This window comes from Condylura cristata, unplaced genomic scaffold (genome assembly GCF_000260355.1).
Source record: "Condylura cristata isolate star-nosed mole 26May11 unplaced genomic scaffold, ConCri1.0 scaffold00008, whole genome shotgun sequence".
NCBI classification, from domain to species: Eukaryota; Metazoa; Chordata; class Mammalia; order Eulipotyphla; family Talpidae; genus Condylura; species Condylura cristata.
This window is the reverse complement of record NW_004567109.1, coordinates 48,285,251-48,299,517: the sequence shown is the minus strand read 5'-3', so window position 1 is coordinate 48,299,517 and position 14,267 is coordinate 48,285,251.

The following is a 14,267-nucleotide window of genomic DNA, read 5'->3' as shown; positions in this document are numbered from 1 at the left end:
TGTTTGAGATTCTCATTTTTCGCTAACGTTTTTAAATTCTTGTCTTTTAAAATTCATTTTTTCTTCTTTACTTCAGTTTATATATTCTCTTTTCATATATAATTTCTTCTGGTTTATTGATCTTATCTCTTCTATGACCAGTCTGTTGTTAAACCTTTCCCCCAAGTTCTTAATTTAATATATTTTACTTCTTAGGTCCAAAAAGTCCCACTTTTTAAAATAGATGCTGTTCTCTTATTGAACTTCCAACTTTTTTCCTATTTTTAGACATAAATGCACACACATTTTTAGTAATTGGTTTCCCACAGCCTGTCAAGTTGCCTTCTGCAGATACTGCTAAGAACAGTATATCTTGAGGACCTATAATTCCCCACTCTGCAGAGAAGTGGGTGCCAGAAGTCACATCTATTCTAGACTTACCTCAGTATATGAATATACCTCAATATATGAACATACATTTGGTTTCTACCTCAATATATGAACATACATTTAAAAAATTTAAAATAAATAAAAGCTTGCTGGGAATACTGAGTGTACCATGGCTATTTGCAGTTCTTTGTATGAAGTCTAGGCCATGCTGTGGGGGAGAGGAGTATATGTCCCTGGGCTTTCTGAAGTCCATGGTCTAGGTATTCCCTGATGGGAAAGCTCCATGTGACAGGCCCCTTTGCAACCAAGTAGACACCAGAAAATTATGCTGCACACTCATATTTCTATGGTCCTATCTTTGGCTTCTCTAGCATAATTTCCCTTTCCTTAGGGTATCAATACTGGAATTGTTCGCTTTTTTCAGCAGCAGTGTGTCTCTACTATTTAATTTGGTTTTAGTTTCTTCAGTTGGAATATTCGTTCATCAAAAGTTTTTTTTAGCCTTTTGAAAAACAGCTTCATGAACAAGTTTCCTGGGGAAAAAATATAATGAAATAGCTGTTGAGTATCTAGTGAATCATATTTATCCTTCACAACAAATATTTAGAGTATATGTGATATTTTTCATTTTTAATCAGTGAATTGAAATTATTACTTAATTATTAGAGCCTCTAAGAAGTAGATTCTGAGGTCAATTCCCTGTTTTACGAGTGAAGGTCTGTGCTTTTTCTGTCATATCCTATCTTCTGTAGCTAGGAATGTGAAGGGAAAGTAGAATACTCCAGTTGCTTCAAATCAGAAGAATTTTGCTCTCTTAGAAAATTTTCCTTGTTCATGAGCAAATTCTGAAGCCCCACAATACTCTGGTTGGATTAATGTACTGGCCAACCAGTCATAAAGGGGAAAAAAAAACTGAAAAAATTAGTATTATACCTACATAAACTGATGATTAGCTATGTGCTCAGCTTTCTCCTCACGTGTTATTATGTATAAAATTTCCAGAGACCCTATGTTCTTATATAATTTTTAAATATAATTTCACTGTGTTTGCAAGTAAACTCAGAGGAAGTAGTAAGTTTGCCAGGGTTCATAAGATAGTAAAGTGAATGAATGGTTTACGTTCATATCCCAAATATTGCTTACTATGTTTGCAAATGTGTGAGATTACTTTCTTTTTCTGGGAAAATAACACACTTGACTAAGAGAGAAGGATCAAAGAGAAAAACATTTTTGAAACCTTGCAGTGATTAAATCTAAAGTATTTTATCTTTTTATCTAGAAATATATATTGGGAAATGATTCATTTATGAGTATTCATTTCTTTGTTTTGCATTGTTAACACTTTATTTCAAAAATGCTGCTTGCTACATTTCAGTATGAAAAATAGTTGTACAACATATGCAAAGATTTTTATATTAATTTGTAAATGGGCAACAGTTTAATATCTTCTCTATTATAAATACAACTATAAAGAGATGGGAAAACGGTCTATTTGTGGCATAATATACCTCTATCTTCTATGATTTTATTATGGTATAATAGATTCATTATCTTATGAATAAAAATAATTCTGTTCCAAAGATTTCCTCTGAGGTATGACAAATTGAAGTTATAGAAAAGACCTACTGAATCTGAGACAGTTATTACTGCCCCTTTCTATTTTCATTAAAAATGAAGCTCTGCAGCAGATGGGCTTCAAAGATATTTTAAAGATTTAAGTGCTAATGCACTGGAGAATTCCAATGCAAACACTTCCTTTAAAGTACTTCAGTGCATGCTGGGCTGTGGGAGGGACCTGGAGAGGCCTCTTAATCTTGCTTAGATCTTTCCATTAATAGAGTGCTATAAAATTATCTTCAACATGCATGAGAAAAGTGGTCTTACTGGGTGAGGCTTGTTTTTACCAGAATTATCTTCCCCTCAACTAAAATGTAACAAACCATTCTAAATAAAAAAAATAACTCCAACTGCTGTTGAGTTTTGGGTTGGGATTATTTTATTAAATATTGAACATTTTATTCTTTGAAAGCATATGTCATATAAATGTTGACCATTTCCAAGAAAGCCTAGTTCTCATTGAAAAAACACTCGTTTTTTTTTTTTTTTGTAATGTTTAAATAATTGTTTAAAATAACTATTTAAAATGGAAAAATGACTTTGAATTTTGGAGTGTATTTGTCACCACACAATTTTATTTGACATAAAATGCCCTTGAAAGTCAACACAGACACATCATAGCCACATTAAGAAATACAGAGATCTGTTTGTGAAGTCATTAAAGTTGGTAATCTGCGTTACATATGATATGTACTTATGAATATTCTCCTGGCCACATAAAACAAAATATTGAAGGAGAATTTAGGTAACCAATTCAGCATAATCAAAGATGTTGCTGAAGAGTAAAGTACAAATTAAGTCATCTCTAGAAATCTACATTTGTTCCACAGTCATATTCCACTTCACTTTAGTTGTGTGAAATATTAGAAAATAATTCTGTGCATTAATTTCTCCTATTAAATTGTTTAGATTTAAAAATTAAAGTTTAGATTATATTAACATTTTGAAGATATTTTAACCTTTTTCTTTTTTTAATTAAAAAACCATGTTGTACTTTTTTAATCAAATTGTTCCTTTGACCAAAATTTCTCTGGTCAAATGAGGGAATTAGAAAAGCTACTATATGAGATATTTTTTCCAGCTATACTTGATATTACTGAGATTTTGCACACAAGAACATATATTGATCCATATATTTAATATATTAAGATGAGATTTAAGACTATGTGGGGAAAGGGGTGGATCCAGTTTTTTTTTTTTTTTAAGATTTATTTATTTGTGCATACAGAACTGGGATACAGGTCAGAGGCTCAGGGGTGGTGAGAGGCTTCACCAGAGACAGAGTGGGGAACAGAACAGGCAGACTGACGAAGCACACTACTGAGGGGAGCAGCGGGCGGGCCAGGAGAGGTCTGCCACGCCATATGGTCACCTCCGGGGCAGGCAAGAATAGAACTCATGCGGAAGCGGCTTTAGATTCTCAGTGCTGTGCTTTAACCCGCTGCGCCACCAGGGAGGGCCAGATCCAGTTTTAAATGTTATAATTTACTCATATCAGAACCTTTGTTATTATTATGATAAGGAATATCATTCTCTGTTAGGAAAAACAACACAAGAATCCAGTGTTTTTTTCTGAAGTTAGAGAGCTACTAATATTTCTTTAAACATAGACTGTAATCTTATCATTGTGTGTGTGTGTCTAATATGCTTATTGAGTTAATATTGATCTTCCAAAATGCATATGATTTAGGGGTACATGTTCACATATCTTCAGATGACAACCACCACCCAATCACTGATTATCCTCTACTGTGATCCAGTGGGCACCTTCCTTCTAGTTCTTCCCACTCTTCTCTCCTGGCAAGCTGTGTTCTGCAGTTAGAATGCTAGGGTTTATTTTGGTTTAGTTTTGTCTGCTCCTTTTCGTTATATTTCATGTATGAACAAATCATTCAAAACATGCCCTCTTTTTCTGATTTATTTCAGTTAAATAATCTCTTTTGGTTCACCCAAGTGGACACTTTCACTTTTTTAATAGCCAGTATTTATTATTTCAGAGTGTGTGATTAAATTCAAATGATGATAAGAAATATAAATGAAAAAAGTCTCATTCCTTTTAGAAGTGAACTTTTTTTTTCATTTTCGCTTTATTTTCATTTCATCCAACTTTGTAATAAAAAAACGAAGTGTCGTCTTAGTTGTTGCCTAGATGTCAATTCATGTGGCAACCAGATAATGTAAATTTCTCATTATTTATACACTCTTCCTCTCTTTGCCTATTAGATAAAAAGAGTAAATTTTATCTCAGGCTCTGTCACTTAACAGGTAACCTTATACTACGAGCATTTTTAACAAACCACATAACCACATATTTAATAAGTCACAATGTGAGAATGATTCTATATGTTTTGTAATATATTTGTGGAGAAGAATCAGTGATTATTTTGAAGTAGTTTTTTTGTTTTTGTTTTGTTTTGTTTTATTTTTTTAAATAAAATCCTACACAATTTTTAGGAATTACCACTTCTACATTGTTACTCTGAAAGCTGTGTTAATTTTAGGCCATGGGAAACTATTCTCCTTTCCTCTGTAGTTTACTGCTAGATGGCTTTACTCCCCTCCATTTTATTTTATAGAGTAGGGAGTCCGACTGTGAAAGCCTACTCTAAATTAGATGGATAGAAAAAACAAAGATCAGGAATGACGTTCTCATTTCATTGTCGCCACCCACCAGCATTACCCTATATTTATAACAAGAGTTTTATTTGATGAAGTGTCCCATAAATCAAATTGAGGATTTACAAGAAGTCTTTATTTTATAGATTTAAACATAGATTGGATGCTTGGGTAAATATTGCACCATTTTAAATAAAATACTAGCTTAACTGAAATACCATTAAATAGTACAGAAACAATAAATTAACCAGCATTCCATCCAGACATATAATTAAGGGAGGAAACAATCAGATCTATAAAGTAGTTCTGCATTATGGAAGGGTGAACTCTCACAAACCAGATGTTTTAGTTTTTGAATAGCTTTTGCATAACACATCATGTCGTAAGGTATTTTGTTGTCATTAACAAGAAAAGTATCACTTTACCCAAATAGTTTTTTAATCCAATTGTGAATGATGTGTAATTTAAAATGTTCTAAATGGACTTTTAATAACCTCAAATGAATAATGTCCATTTGCTTTTTGTTTATTTTGATATCACTAATGTCCCTAAGGTAAAATAGCAACATGTTTTCCTCTTACTTTTTCACCTGCTAATCTGTTTAATGGATAGCAGAATCTCAATTATTTCATCACCTCTCCCTCTTCTAGATTTGTTTTTACTCCTCACTTTAAGGAAGAAGTTTTGCTGTCGTCTGTTTTTAGACATTTATTTTAATATAATTTGTTCTTTTATTATCTTCTTCGTTAGAATGTTAGAACTGAGATGTAAAAACCATAGCATAGGCAATCCCCAAAATATCAAGATTACTTATTAAATATTTTTCTTACGACTTATAATGTGGAACCTGCACTGCTTCCTGCTATGCAGATTGTGGTGACCTGAGGACACAAATAGACGTGCATGATTGTTGTAAATTAGAAACATGTAACTGGACATGTATGAGTATACATTAAAGTACTATCATAAAAACTGGCTTAGAATCTGTAGTCTACTTAAGAATCCTGACAAATTGTGGTAAAGTTTGACAAATTAAATAATCACTCTAAATAACAATGTCCCTATCCATTTACTTGGTTTTCCTACCCGTACATGCTCTGAGTTACCTTGAAGAAAGTGCTACATCAATTCAATTATTACATTTGGGATGGTAAGGGACAGTACTGTTAAGTTCAGTTGTAAGCTAACAGTAAGCATGTGCTTTTAGAAAACAAAGGCTGGTTTAACTAATATCTTCTGTACCCGTGCAAATTAACAAAATACAAGAGAAACTTTTGCTAAAAAAAAAAATGTATTTTCACAGAACTTTATTTTCTCACATCCCTGGAGGCTAGAAGTTCAAGATCAAGGTCTGCTTTGTTCTGAAGCAGATGACCACCTGCTAATCCTACCCTTAACTAGAAAATCTTGATCAGTATGTTTTAGTCCATTCTTATGAAAACACTAGTAATTTTGCATTTAGATGTCCACCCCATTTTATATTATCCTTTGAAAGGTTCTTTTTCTAAATATATCTGCGTTCTAAGGTACTGAAGTTTAGAATGTTCACATAGGGATTTTGAGTGTAACCAATCAGCATATAACAAGTGGTCTCACTCAGAATCCTAAGGACCATGGCATTAGGGCCACTCTTGAGCAATCAAGGGTAGAATGTGATTGTCTCTGTATCCATGCATGGATGTCCTGATCATGTTCTAATGGTCCTTTTTTGCTCCAAGGTAATTGGAGTAAAGAGAAAACTTGACATATCCCTGAATGGGGACAGTTGGGGAGTAAGGTATGAATGTACAGAGAAGTTGGAATAGGATCCCCAAGATACCTTGGCAGAACAATACAAATTTTTTCTCTGTGAAATGATGGGCTTCTTTGGTAAATATGGAAAACAAGAATTGTGATATGTCTTAGTTGTTTGACACAGATGCATGTGAGGAAAAACTTGAGAAAATATATAAGTGGTTTTAATTTGTGGGCTCATGGATTAAAATAAAATTGAAAATTGATCTTTTTAACTACACAATCACTGATATATCTCAATAGAGCCTTTCTGTTTATGTTCACAAGTAAATTGAATTACTTCTGGTCGTGCATTTTGGTTTCATATAATGAATAATAACCTGACTACTGTGGTGCTCCTTGTGGTGGTATTTTTGTTCCTGAATAGATGAAGAAATAAGGTGAGAAGTTTATTCTACTAGAGGAAGCAATTCTCAATAAAACAATGATAATGATACCTTTCAAATCCTTGAAACATAAATCAGTGTACACTCTACAAACACTGGGCAAGAAATGTCTTTTTTCACATTTTTAAAGTAGTTTATTTTATTTTTTTAAGTTTATATTGATAAAATTTCTAGCACCTTATTTTCTTTAAAATTCAGTTTGTATTAATGCATACAATAACTGGGGTGTAGGCCAGAGGACCAGAGGTGTTGAGTGGGGGAACAAGTGAGAGGATTGACCAGAGACACAGTGGGGAGCAGAGCAGGCTTTGTCTGCTGAAAGGCACTGCTGAGGGCAGCCTCAGATCAACAGAAACGTCTGCTGCACCATGTGGGTCACTTCCCTGGCTGGGGATTGAACTTGAATTTGTGCCACAGTGGCTGGCTACAGCCTCTTAGTGCTGGGACTTTAACCCTGATGCAAACAGGAAAGCCCTGGAACTTTATTTTTGAAATAATTTTGTTATATAATATTTTTATTAAGGTGATACTGGTTTACACTACTGTAAGCCAGTTTGATTCAAAGCTTAGGGAACCTGTCTTTTCAGATCTTTGTTACCACACCGAGGTCCTTATAGTCTTCCACATCGTCCATTGTGCCCCCTCCCACCTTTGCTCTGTAGGCTTCTTTCTACTTCTGGTTGCCTCAGAATTAAACAACAACAACAAAAAAACAAAAACAAAAACCCCAACATTTTAAACAGACAGGATTATTCGGAAAAGGAGAAAAATGAGAGGCACCTACATAGTCACAGGTGGGTAGGGGTGTTGCTGTTTTGTTAAGATGAAGGGTTTGGAATGATACCTTTCAAATTGTATGCTTTAATTGTTTGGAGGCATCAATAAAAACACTTATGGGCATGTGATCTTTGGTTTGTAGTCAGATATCTAAGGTTTGTTATTGGTTTAATTTTGTCTGAACTTTGATTGCAAATGTTTTTGGAAGGAGGATATAAATTAAATCTGAATTTCATATATTCCTATGCCAGAATCAAATGTTGGGATATTATTAGGTATTTATTCATGGTATTAAATCATTAGAGATAGAAGAGCTCTTTAGTTAGCAGTATAAATTAAATCTCTCTGCTTAATTTCATGTGTGAGTTTTATGCATTTTAATTTTTCCATATATCATTTTAATCAAAGGTCAGAATAAACCCAGTTCAGTGTAGCTGTTTGTAGTTGCAAGACAAGAAGATTTGAATTGTATAGATAATGGTTAATAATTAGAATTCTGATAAATTATTATTTTGTAAATCTATAGATACCTCTGAAAAGTTTTAAAAGATTATTCTAATCATTTTTATAAAAATAGGTTAATATTATATTAATATAAAATCAATAAAAATATACTACAATTTCTGTGAGTTATAGCATTGTTATAGGTTGAGTTATAGGTTGAATCATTTCCCTCCCCAACATTCACAAATTGAATTTCTTACTCTAGTTCCTCAGCATATTATTTTCTTTGGACATAGAATTATTGCAGATATAAATAAATTAAGAAGAGATTGTATTGATACAGGGAGTAGACCCTAAATCCAATATCACTGATTTCCTTTTTAAAATCAGGATTTTGGGCACAGGGAACAAATACAGGAAGAGCACAGTGTAAATAGGAATATGCCTTTCTGTGAGTCAAAAATAAAAGTTTAGCACTAATCTTTCTCTTTGTCTTCAGAATGAGCCAATCCTAACAACACATTGATTTTGAACTCTAGTGTTCAGTACTGTGAGAAAATACATTTTCGTAGCATAAAATCACCCAATTTCTGTTATTTTGCAGCCTTGGCAGTGACATACACCATATCTCTTATGTTGTGCTTCTCTCAATTTATGTTCTTCTCTGAAGAACATAAAACTGTGATGATACCCACCAATGATATAGTCTTTACCAAGTTTCTTTACTCCTGTGGTGATTCCTTGCTAGTGGGTTGCTGGCATGTCCTTTTCCTCCAGAGGTTGCAACATTAAAATACGATTTATGAAATATTTATTTCTAAGTAAACATTGCTTTAAAAAGTCATTAACTAAAATATTGGTTATAGTGACAAAACAAGTAAATGATAGTGAATATGTTAAAATTGCCTTGGGAAAGAATGCATTGTTATTGAGTTATCAAAAACTAGAGGTAAAAATATACTCACAGACAGAATAGATGTATTTTTTTATAGGTCCAAATTTTATATTAAAAAGAATCATAGGAAAGTGGATCTAAAGTTTATTAGCACTATGGTGTTAAGCAAACAACCTTTTAATATATTTATACCTAAGCAGCAAAAATAGATAGAAATATGATTAACTTGAAGAATGATTCTGAAAAATTAACAAAGTGATCTAAAAGCATTTTTAAATGAAGACACTTCTAAATTGATGGGTAATTTACATATAAAGTATAATCTTAAGTGCATATCTTGACAAATACTTAAATATATATGCACCCAGACCCAGATTAAAAAAAAAACAAAATTTTCATTATCTCAGGAGGAGGTTCCTTTGTGACCCTTCCAACAAAATAAACATTACTTTAAACTTTTTGTTTACACATTCTTGAATTTCATACAAACAAAAGAATATAGTATTTATTCTTCATTTCTGGACCTTTTTTTTTTTTTTTCTCAACATAAAGTCTACCAGATGTATTCAAACTGTTGTGTATATGCATCATTGTGTTACTACTCTGTAATCTTCCACTGTATGAAAATACAATATGTTTATTTACTTGATGTTGGTTATATAACTAAATGTAAAAGGAAAACACTAAGCATGTTATAAGGTAGAGTATGTCTTCATGACCTTATGTGAATATTTCTCTAAACAGAAGAAAATGATCATTTAAAAATGTACTTGGTTTTAATTAAGAATAAGATTTCTGATTACCAAATATGCATTATTAAGAAAATAAACACATCACAGACTGAGTAATTTCCATAATATGTATAACTGAAGAATAACACTGTAAAAAAGAACTCTCATAATGAGTAAAAAAAGACAAGTAAACCAATTAAACATATCAGCAGAATACTTGAGCATGCATTTTTCAAGAGGCAGTGTTTAAATGGACTTTAGTCTCATGAAGAGCTTCTAATGTAATTTTGCAGTGAAGAAATGTATATAAAACTCTACGATGTACCATTCTGTATGCATTTGTAGGGCAACATTTAAAGAGACTGTCAATGTTGTCTATAGAAGAGGCAATGAAGTTCTAGAACCCTCACGTAGTATTGATGAGATAGTAAATTTATTTGGGAAACCGTCCTATAAACTTCTGAAGTTAAATAGTGCCTACAAAACAGTGATATTTAGGTATATTTCCAAAGGATCTTAATACATATATTCACTGGAATTAATCTACAAGAATGCTTGCAGGTACATTATTTATTTATAATAATGCCAAATTGAAAAGAAATCAAATATCCACCCAAAAGGATAAAATAAATGAATGGTGACATGGAAGAATTATTAATATTCATCACTATTATTATTATGTCTTTGTGTTTTCAAAATTATAGTGTCAAATTAGATGTCATGTTTTTTTCAAATGTGTTTCTTTTTATTTTTAGTCACTGAGAAATCAACACTGGAAAACTGAATCCTTTAGACAGATTGTTGTGTTTGGAGGAGAGTACTTTGATAAATACCTGTGCATCAAAATTATAGCTAACTTTTTCCCCTACCCTCACTGCAAAAATTCATTTTAGCAAGTTCCTTCTATGAGCATTAACTATATCTTTGCTGAAGATTTTATATATTTATTAACTTATAAGACCTGCAATTCAGATTTGTCTGGATGAAGATTCTACTACATGGTAGACATATGTGGATAGAATGTGATGAGGAGTTAGGAAAAAAGAATAGCAGTGTTTTTTTTTTATGATTCTATGTATAATAAATGTCTTATTTTAATGGACAGACATACTATACTGTTGTATAACAGCTGTTCGATGAGATACACCATTCAAGTTTTTAAGGGCTCCTTTAGCTAATAATAGTCTATAGCTATCTGATGCTCTCTGCCTCTGCTTGTTTTTCAATGTCTGTTATTTCAAGCTTTTGCTTAAGTAAACTCTAGGCTTCACCAATATCTCATCTTCAGTTATTAGTATCTTGTTTTAGTCATTACTGATTGAGAAAAGAAATTCAGTTCATATTCTTTTATCCTTCAAATTTTATTGAAATGTAAATTGATTATTTTGCACATGTATAGAACTTTTGGGGTACATTTTTACACAACTGTATGCGTCCAGACTTCATTCACCTTCCATTCAAAACTCTTATGCTGATGTTCTATGCCATTTCTCCCCCACCTCTTCTTCCCTTCCTACTATTCCTTCTAGTAAACAGCAGAATATTCAAAGTCTAAGGATTAATATTTTTGATGTATTCTACTAGCTTGTGTTCTTTGGTTACCTATGTATCACAAATAGTTGAAACCATCTGGTATCTCTTTCCCTTTTTCATTTATTTTGCTTAGCATAATCATATCAAGCTTCATTCATTCCCCCCACCAATGTCACTGCTTCACCAGCTTTAATAGCAGAATATGATTCCATTGAGTATATACCCCATGATGTTTTTATCCAATCATCTGTTGTTATTGTGGAAACTTCTGCTGTGAACTTAGGAGTATATAAATCTTTTCATATTATAGTCCTTAAAATTTGTGGGCTAACTATCAGTGGTATTGCTGGATCATAATGCATTTCCATTTTTATTAAGGTATCTCCATAGAATTTTTCACAGATGCTACACAAATTACATTTCAATATGACATATATTTTACATATATATGTAAGATAATGTCTCATTGTGGTTTTGATTTGCTTTCTCTTAGGTTGAATATTTTTAATGTGCCTTTAGGTCTTCCTGGAATGGTGCCCATTTATACAGACCATATTTTTGTTCCTCCCAGTTACCTTCCTGATGCCCACAAGAATATTGATCAAGTACTATAGTGAGCTTTGCTGAGTTTTGAAGCATGGATGGGTTTTGAATGGAAATAGTATAACTAAGAAGTAAATATTTGACATTCAAGTTCTGAATGTCCTTCAGATAGTCTATTAACAAAATTTCTGAACTTCACTATATCACCTTCCATCTTCAGCCTTCCATCATTTGTTAGACCTCTTTATCTCTGTCTTTTCTCCCTTCCTGTTCATATGTCTCCTCCAATTAGTTCTGCATTCTTTCTCTCTATTCATGCTTAATAGTATAGCTACCACATTATCAAATTTTTCTATTTTAGATGCTTACAAAATGAGAGGCATTGCAGGCAATCCCTTGCTATGACCTTGCCATTAAACGATTTCCCTTTTATTTAAATCTAGAAAAGAAAAACAAAATACATTTTAAAACATCTGTGTTCTAAAAGGTTAAAGTGGTTACACTTTCAGTGCCACAGAATTGCCAAAACGCTGACATATGCTAATTTGGGCAATGAGAAATGGATGGATAAATAAATTTCACATTTTTGTTTTAACCAGTATAGATCATCTGACCTTTACCCCTCGGTTTATTCTACACAGATAATGTAAATATATGGGCCTGTATAATTTGTATCTGTTTTATACTCAGTTATTCTGTTATGAATGAAGAACACTTAACCCTCCGACCTTTAGGATTTCAAATAAATTACAGGCCTAAAGCAGTGGAGACAAAATCTAGATAATCAACAGCTAGTGATTATTGTTTGAATGAATACATATGGAATTCATAGGAGTAAAGTTGAAGCTAGCCTAAGGGGAGCTCTTAGAGCCCAGCAGCATAGGAATTTGCTGGGCTACAAAAGCCAGTATTTGATGCCCTGTAACATCTTTTCAAAGGTTTTAACCTTCTATAGCTTTTTTTTTTTTTTTCCTTTCTGCAGAGTTTGAAGTTTGCATTAAAAAATCATGGCATACTAAATGGTTTTAATACAATATTAAGGAAGGTTAAGGTTATGATTGTTTAAAAAACATTGGAACTTTGGAAGTAGGAGAAGGGAATGGGAACTTGATTGCTGGAGGCCACTACTTTTGTGTTATATATTTTGTTCTAACAGGATTTAGCCCTTAGCAAAATTGAGAAAAAGGTGTACAAGTTCCTTCACTTTCCTGATCAAATCATTTTTTCTCACTAAACCTAGTTGTGCGTATCTATTATCTCATGCCTTTTCAGAAGGTTTCTCTTTTTTTTTTTTATTTTTGAGCAACTTGCTAACAAGAACACTTGTATTTATAATCTGCCTGTTGTTACTTTTAGAATCTTAAATCTTAAATCTAGATAATCAACAGCTAGTGATTATTGTTTGAATGAATACATATGGAATTCATAGGAGTAAAGTTGAAGCTAGCCTAAGGGGAGCTCTTAGAGCCCAGCAGCATAGGAATTTGCTGGGCTACAAAAGCCAGTATTTGATGCCCTGTAACATCTTTTCATTTTACCCAATTCCCAGAAATAAATAAGACTAGTATGATTGTTTTGTAAACAAAAACTCTAAAATTTGCTTTAAACAAATTAAGATAACTAGTGGCAATGTTGTGTTGAAAAACTCATCAGCCAGCTTCCATAACTGGAATTCAGTTACCTCTTTGATAGCAGGTGATGGCAAAAGAAAGGCCTACTGGGGTGTGTGTGTGTGTGTAAATGTGTAAGAGATAAAGAGAAGATAGCTTGCAAATTTAACTCATGAGAGGTGATGAGGTAGGTGGCTGCTCTGAGCTTCCCAAATTCTGCCTACTCTCCTATACTTTCAAACCCTGTGCTCTAGCAATTAAACTGTTCATTGGCCAACAATTACACATATATCTTATCAAAGACTGAATGAATTATTATTGTCTACATAACTCAAAATTAACCAAAATTGTCCATTATACTAAACATCTTTATACTGGCACTGTTTTAGATATGATTAATAAAGACTGACATTGTCCTTGATCTCTCAGATTAGTTGATCTCAGTTTAACATCTTTCAGGGTTAAAAAAAAAAAAGATAGCTAAAAAGATGAATATAGTAAAATGTAAAAATTCTAAAATTGCCTTCCCTGATACAGTAAGTTTTAGAAAGGTTTCTTAAAGAAATAGATAAATTGGTAAAAAGTATAATAAATGAAAATAAGCAAAACTTATATTTGAAAATATTGTTGTAAGAAAGCCTATTTCACTTTCTTCTTTAAAACAAAATTACATAAAAAAAGAAGTTAATTCACATTGAGCAAAAGATTGATATCACCAATGAAAGCAGGAGATAATCTCTAAACTTCTCCCTGTATGAAATAGCTTTTAAATACAGTAAAAGTGAGACCAAGCCAAGAACAGACTCAGATAGCACACATAGTCCTCTGCAAATCTTAACCAAGTGATGTATTCTGGAATTTCAGACATAAAGTGGGCAGCTAAATCTCTTGTCTGGATCAACAATGCCCTTGGTAGGTCATGGATAAGTCACAAAATTGCAAATCAGCACAT